General features: G+C 53.2%; 1 pseudogene; it reads left to right on the top strand.

Annotated features, from left to right (window-relative positions):
• The first annotated feature begins 4 nt into the window (after window positions 1-4).
• On the top strand, window positions 5-2,944 carry LOC113960545 (annotated as a pseudogene).
• The last annotated feature ends 5,037 nt before the right edge of the window (window positions 2,945-7,981 follow it).

The following is a 7,981-nucleotide window of genomic DNA, read 5'->3' as shown; positions in this document are numbered from 1 at the left end:
GGGGGGGCAACCCGAGGGTAAGTGGGACCCCCGAAACGGGCAACTCCTCAACCTTTATTCCCGGGCACCGGCACTTCCCTGAACCTCCATTTCCGGGCACCGGGACCCCCCTGCACCCTGTGCCTCAGCACCGAGACCCTCTTAAACCTCCTTATCCGGCACCGAGACCCCCCTGAACCTCCATTTCCGGGCACGGGAACCTCCCTGAACCCCCATTCCTGGAAGGAGACTCCCCTGAACCCCCATTCCTGGGCTCCAATACCCCCTGAATCCCCATTCCCTGGCACGGGAATCCCTCTCCACCTCCATTCCTGGGCATTTGGACCCCCCTGCACCCACTCCCGCGCTGGAACCCCCCTAAGCCCCCTTATCTGGCACTAGGACCCCCTGAACCCCCATTCCTGGACACAGGGACACCCCCCCTGGACACCCATTCCTGGGCACTGGGAACCCCTCTGAACAGGGGGCAGGCACAGAGATCCCACTGCACCCCCTTATCCAACACAGGGACACCCCTGGACCCCATTCTGGGCACTGAGACCCCCCTGACCCCGTTAACCTGTACTGGGACCCCCCTGAACCCCCTTTTCCTGCACCAGGGCGCCCTGAACCCCCATCCCCGGCACCAGGACCCAATTGAACCCCCTTATTCTCAACAAATACCCCCCTGTGCCCCTTTTCCTGCCATCCTACCTATCTTCCTGGGCACTGGGACCCCACTGAACCCTCATCCCCGGCTCCAGGACCCAACTGAACCCCTTTATCCTGTGCCAACACCCCCCTGCACCCCTTTCCAGCCATCCTACCTATCCCAGACCCCCTTTTCCTTGACCCTGAGACCCCCCTGGACCCCCCTTCCTGCCTTTCCCAGACCCTAGACCCCATTTTCTTCAACAATGAGGCCCCCTGGGCCCCTCTTTCCTGGGTACAGGGACCCCTGGATGCCCCTTCCCACCTCTCCCAGTCCCTACACTCTCCTTCTCTTGGCCCTGGGATCCCCAAACCCCCTTCCTGGCTCTCCCAGCTCTCCCAGTTCCCCCTTTACTTGACCCTTGGACGCCCCCAAACCCTCCAAATCTCCATGTTCCCCAGTTCTCCACTCCATGCGTTACCTGTCCGTGGCGGTGTCAGAGCCCAGCCTGGGGATCCCTCAATACGTGGAGATGGGATACGTGGATGGGATCCCCTTCAGGCACTACGGCAGCGAGTGGGGCCAGGCAGAGCCGCTGATGCCGTGGATGGCGGCCGGAGCCGAGCCAGGATATTGGGATGGACAAACCCAGATAAACAAGAGGAACCAACTCATTGCTGCCAACGACCTGGAGACAGTGGGGGGCCGGTACAACCAGAGTGGGGGGAGCCAGGGAATGGGGGGATGTCTGGGGCTGGGATGGGGATCCAAGGTGCTCCAAGGTGCTTGGATATGGATCCAAGGTGTGATCTGGGATGAGGCTTTGTGGGTCTCCATTGGACTCTGGGGCTGGAATGGGGCTCCGTGGGACTGGGACACAATTCCAGGGATCTCCATGGATGTGATCCCACCCCCCAATGTCCATGTGTCTGGGAAAGAGGAACACGGGATTCTGACGTTGTCGTGCCATGCATATGGATTCTACCCCGGGATGATTGGGATCAACTGGCTGAAGGGGGCGAAATGCAGGATCAGGAGACAGAGTGGGGCGGGATCGTTCCCAACAGCGACGGCACCTTCCACAGCTGGGCCAGGATCGAGGCGCTGCCGGGGGAGCGGGAGCAGTACCGGTGCCGGGTGGAGCACGCTGGAATGCCGGAGCCCAGGATCTTCGCCTGGGGTGAGGCTGGGAACGGGCAATGTGGGAACTGGGCATTTAGGAAGGAGGAATTTGGGAGTGTGGGACAGCAGGATGGGGGTAACCCTCCCTTTCCTCCCCCTCCTGCCCTTCCCAGAGCCAGAATCCGTCTGGAATTCCACCCTGGTGTTGGTGGCTGTGTCCGTCATCACTGCCATCATCATCATCGGCCTCGTGGGAGTCAGTGTCTGGAAGCTCCAATCCAGTAACTCCCAGGATGGGGGTCGGGAAGGGGCATGGATCCGCTCAGCAGCATTCCGGGGATCCTGTGCCACGGGTGCTGATCCCGCTTTATTTCCATAGGGAAAAGGGAGGGGAATGGATACGACCCCACGCCCATCAGTGAGTATCAGCAGCATGTGTGGATCCAGATCCTCTGTGCCGGGATCCCAGGATGGATACTAGGATTCCAGAGGGGAATCGGGGCCTAATGGCTGGAGTGGGATTGGAAGGGGATTCCAGCTCAGGGCAGGATTCCAGAGTGGGATCAGGTGAAATTGTGGACTGGGATCAGGGCTGGATTCTGGAGTGGGATTGGGGTGGGATGGATGGAGTGGGATTGGAGTGTGATGGACGGAGCAGGATCAGGAGGGAATCTGGAGCAGTTCCTGCTCTCCATGGGCTCCACAACCAGATCCATCCCCTGGGATGGGAACAGGGACATGGTGACTCCTTTCCCTGCTCTCATCCTGGCAGAAATCACGGCCTGAGCGATCCCAGAGCTGGATCAACCCCTTCCCTCTCCCTGTGGAAAGGCAGGAGCTGCTGGCAGAGCTCATCCCACTGCTCCCACCCACCCCGGCCCCCCTGCGGCTCTTCCCGATGGATCAACTTCCTGCTTTTTCCTATGTGAAACTGTCAGAGACTGAAACAGTCAATGATTTCTGCATTCTGGGATTGCCAGGAGACTTTTGCCGGCTTTTGCAGGACTTTGACATTATCCTTCTGATGGGCAACTGGACCCATCTCCTCCTCCAGTGCTGCTGAAGGTGTCAAGCCCTGGAAAGGAGAGGAGCCGAGTTTACCAGGCCCCGCATGGGAACTCTGTGCTGGGCTGTCCAAGGTGTTGGGGGTTCATGGCATGACCCATCAAAGCCCATCCCCCCCTCTGCCAATCTTGGGAGGTGGGAAAAAGCCTTTTTCCTGCCCCTCATAGGAACTCTGCACAGGCCCAGGAGACATTGGGGGTTTGTGGCACAGCCCGGGACACTGTCCATGGATATAATAACTCATAACTTCCCTGAGTGTGTGGGCTTCCCTCCCTCACCCCCAGTGGATCAAGGCCACCCCTTCAACTGACAGACATGGAAGCTGCAACTACCAAGTTCCATCTCTGGACCCCGTGGGTGGTGACTATAGACATCTTTCCACTCTCAGCTTTTCTTTCCCTTCCTCTCCCTTACCCTTCTCCTGTCTTTCCTTTCTCTCCCTTATGCATTTTCCCCAAAGGTTCTCTTTATGCCATATTGCTGTAGATGAGAGATACAGATGATAACACCCAAAATGGCAGCATACCTGTTTACCTTTGAAACAAAATTGTTCTAAAATAAACCCTACATATGGGTCAGGAACTGGCTGGAGGGCCAGGCCCAGAGAGTGCTGGTGAACGGTGCTGCATCCAGTTGGCAGCCGGTCACCAGTGGTGTTCCCCAGGGGTCAGTGCTGGGCCCAGTCCTTTTTAACATCTTTATTGATGATTTAGGTGAGAGGATTGAGTCCATCATCAGTAAATTTGTAGATGACACCAAGTTGGGAGGGAGTGTTGACCTGCCGGAAGGCAGGAGGGCTCTGCAGAGTGATCTGGATAGACTGGAGAGATGGGCTGACTCCAATGGAATGAAGTTCAACAAGGCCAAGTGCCGGGTCCTGCGCTTTGGCCACAACAACCCCTGCAGCGCTACAGGCTGGGCACAGAGTGGCTGGAGAGCAGCCAGGCGGAAAGGGACCTGGGGGTGCTGATCGACAGGAGGCTGAATATGAGCCAGCAGTGTGCCCAGGTGGCCAAGAAGGCCAATGGCATCCTGGCCTGCATCAAGAACAGTGTGACCGGCAGGAGCAGGGAAGTGATCCTTCCCCTGTACTCTGCATTGGTGAGGCCACACCTTGAGTATTGTGTTCAGCTCTGGGCCCCTCAGTTCAGGAAGGATACTGAGGTGCTGGAGTGGGTCCAGAGAAGAGCGATGAGGCTGGTGAAGGGACTTGAGCACAAGTCCTATAAGGAGAGGCTGAGGGAGCTGGGGTTGTTTAGTCTGGAGAAGAGAAGGCTTAGGGGTGACCTCATCACTCTCTTCAACTACCTGAAGGGAGGTTATAGCCAGGTGGGGGTTGGTCTCTTCTCCCAGGCAACCAACAATAGGACAAGGGGACATGGGCTCGAGCTCTGCCGGGGAGGTTTAGGTTAGATGTTAGGAAGAAATTCTTTACAGAGAGGGTTATCAGGCATTGGAATGGCCTACCCAGAGAGGTTTTGGAATCACCATCCCTGGAGGTTTTTAAAAAGAGATTGGACATGGCCCTTAGTGCCATGATATAGTAATTGGAGTTGGATCAGGGGTTGGACTTGATGATCTTGGAGGTCTTTTCCAACCCAATCTATTCTGTGATTCTATGATTCTAAGTTTTCAAACACTGATTATTCAGTGTTGTTTCACTCTAATCCACCCCAAGGGATTCATTAATAAGAACCTGGGTTACCCTCCCCCTTTTCTGAGGTGGGTTGTAACATTTTTGGTGTCAGGGACAAGGACCCTTTGGATGTGGTGGAGTAATCGGCGTAGTCCAAAACTGACACCGAGGGCGAGTCAAATGGTGACGGTCCCCTCGTTGTGAAGTTATAGTGAGAATTTTTCTCCTCTCGGTGTGACCCGGGCACATCAGACCTGTTGAAAGGCTTTCTGGTGTAACCTGAACCTGTTGAAAGGTTCTCTGGTACCTGGACCTGTTGAAAGGTTTTCCAGGAGAGAGTCAAGCCAACCCTCAGAGGGTTAAGGGGGAGAAAGACATTAACCTGACCTGGGTTAATGACTGAGTCAAAAGGAATGACATCAGACTTTCCTGATGCAATCATCATCACCTTGTATAAGAAGGGAGATAAATCAGACTGCTCAAACTACCAGGGTATTACTCTGCTCTCCATTGCTGGCAAGATCCTGGCAAGAATACTTTTGAACAGACTAATACCCACTATAGCAGAAGAACTTCTTCCTGAAAGCCAATGTGATTTCAGAGCCAACAGGAGTACCACAGACATGGGATTTGTTCTCAAACAACTGCAAGAGAAGTGTAGGGAACAGAACAAAGGTCTCTATGTAACCTTTGTTGACCTCACCAAGACTTTTGATACTGTGAGCAGAAAAAGTCTATGGCAGATTTTGGAACATTTAGGTTGTCCCCTCAAGTTCCTTAAAGTGATCATCTCACTCCATGAGGATCAGCATGGCCAAGTCAGATATGGCAATGCACTTTCTGAACCCTTTCTAATAACTGATGGTGTGAAACAAGGCTGCGTTCTTGCACCAACCCTATTCACAATCTTTTTCAGCAGGATGCTCCAAAGGGCCACGGCAGACCTCGATGAAGAAGATGGGATCTACATCTGATACCGTACTGATGGAAACCCTTTCAACCTAAGGCGATTGAAGGCCCACACTAAGACCTTAAACCATCTTGTCCAGGAGCTGCTTTACTCTGACGACGACGCCCTCGTCACTCACACAGAAGCAGTTCTGCAGCGTTTAACATCCTGCTTTGCTGAGGCTGCTAAGCTTTTTGGGCTGGAAGTCATCTTAAAGAAGACAGAAGTCTTCTATCAGCCTGCACCTCAGGAAGTCTTTCATCATCCCCATATCACCATTGGCCAATCAGAGCTCAAATCAGTCCAGCAGTTTTATTACCTAGGGAGCCTCATCTCTTCGGATGGTAAGACTGACGGAGAGATAGACAACAGGTTAGCAAAGGCATAGAGAGCTTTTGCAAAACTCCATAAAAGAATGTGGCGAAATAAACATTTGAAGAAAAGTACCAAGATCAGTGTTTACAGAGCCATTGTGCTGTCTACTCTCCTATATGGATCCGAATCATAGGTCATCTACTGCCAACACCTGCGACTCCTAGAACGCTTCCATCAACGCTACCTCCATACAATCCTAAACATCCACTGGTCAGATTATGTGACCAATACATCTGTTCTAGAACAAGCAGCAGTCACAAGTATTGAGGCCATGTTGCTGAGAACACAGCTGTGCTGGGCAGGGCACATCTCCAGGATGAAGGACCAACCACCACCTCCCTAAGCTCTTGCTCTATGGTGAACTTGCCACCGGCTGCCACAAGAGAGGAGCCCCGAAGAGGAGATACAAGGACTCCCTGAAACAACATCTCAACCTTGGCTATATTGATCGTCATCACTGGTCTACTCTGGCCTCCAGTCGGGAGGTCTGGAGACACACCATCTGTAACGCTGCTGCTTCCTTTGAGAACGCAGCAGGATCACCATTGAGGAGAAAAGACAATGCAGAAAGAATCATGTCCTGTTGATACCATCCAAGGAGTCTTTCTGCTGTGCCTTTTGCAAGTGGACGTGTCTATCTCGTATTGGCCTCTTTAGCCACCAGCGCACTTGTAGCAAATGTGGATAGAGCCCTTCCCAAATCTTCGTTCACAAAGCCTGGCCATGAAAAAAATTTATCTCTTTAGAGTTATTCCCCCCAAATCCAGACTGGATCAGCAATTCCCAACTCAACTGTGACATGGGAATGTTCCACCCATTTGCCTCTTGCTTCCTCAGCTCTGGTGGGGAAGGAGACATGCTCCCAAAAAAACCTGTTACGTTTATCAGACACTGCCTTGTTTCTCAATTTTGGGGTCCCTGTGGCTGCAGCAGCTCCTCCCAGGGCAATTTTGAGTTGGAATTTCCACAGCTCAGCACTTTGCATTTGGATATAAAATAGGAATAAGGGTTCAACTGCCTTTTCCTCCTTTCCCTGTTCAGCAGTCCTGGCACCTTTTGTGTGGGAGCAATCCCTGGATTAACTATTCTGGGAGCTGGGCTCAGGAGGTGAGAGTGATCTCAGGAGCCCACCACCAAATCTCAGGAGCTCCACCAAAATTTGGAGCCCAGTTCCCCAGCCAATATCAGAGCTGAGGCAGTCCCCACCCAGTTGTGTAAGGGAGGAAATTGTCATGATAAGAAGCATCATCCCATCTCCCTTCTTTTATCTGGCTTAAAACTCAGCTTCTCGCTAAACAAAGGTTGATTTGTTGTGGGCACCCTCTGGGGCCCATGCACTCTGTGCCTGGGCTGTTACTGTGCACATCGTCAGCAAAGCACTCACTGCTTTTGCAAATGGCTGATTGCTTGAGCCATTAACCATTAACATTTCAGTCTCACAGGGGAGCCTCGGGACTGCCGATAGCCTGGAGAGGGTGCATGTCAGGGAGGGGTGGAGCTTGGAGAGAGGGAACCCCTGGGACCTATAGCAGCTGAGGTGGGGGGAGCCGAGGGACCCTGAAATGTGGGGCCTGTAGAGGGGGGACTCCAGAGAGGGGGGAATGTCAGGACTGCTGGCAGCCTAGAGAGGAGGGGAGCACAGAGAGAGGGTAGCATGGAGAGGAGAGACTCTTGGGACCCCTGTTTGGGGTCATGAAGTTCATAATAAATTCCTATCAGGCTGGACATGTGTCAGGAACTCTAATGTTTTATTGTTTTATTGTACCTAACACTTCCATGGGCTCTCAACTTCCCCCACAAACTCCTCCAAAGCACTGGCTCACAAGGCCCAGCACAGCTCCACAATCTTCCCTTCTTCAGCATCCACCAATCCTGTGTGACCCAGAGACTTTGTGTAAATAGGAAGACTCGTATTCAAACGAAATAAATGAACCTACAGCAATTTTTTTGAGATCCATCCTCAACAGAGCAGGAATGAATGGGAAATGAGAATAGCTTTCTGACTGCACCAGCTTTGGGATGGGCCCGGTTTGTACAGCAGTGAGAGCTCTTGAGGACCACAAGGGCTTTTGTGCTGCCCTGGGAAGATGGGATGGCAGAGAGGGGCTGCAGAGCTCTCAGGATCTTCTGGAGAGGAGAGCAGGGCACACAGGGAGCCTCCTTTTCCTGTTGCCAATCTCATTCACCCATTCAGTCCTCTCTG

This window comes from Corapipo altera, unplaced genomic scaffold (assembly GCF_003945725.1).
Source record: "Corapipo altera isolate COAL_440 unplaced genomic scaffold, ASM394572v1 60861, whole genome shotgun sequence".
In the NCBI taxonomy this organism is placed as follows: Eukaryota; Metazoa; Chordata; class Aves; order Passeriformes; family Pipridae; genus Corapipo; species Corapipo altera.
Note: the sequence above shows the minus strand (reverse complement) of the source record. Positions and strands in the feature narration are given on the sequence as shown.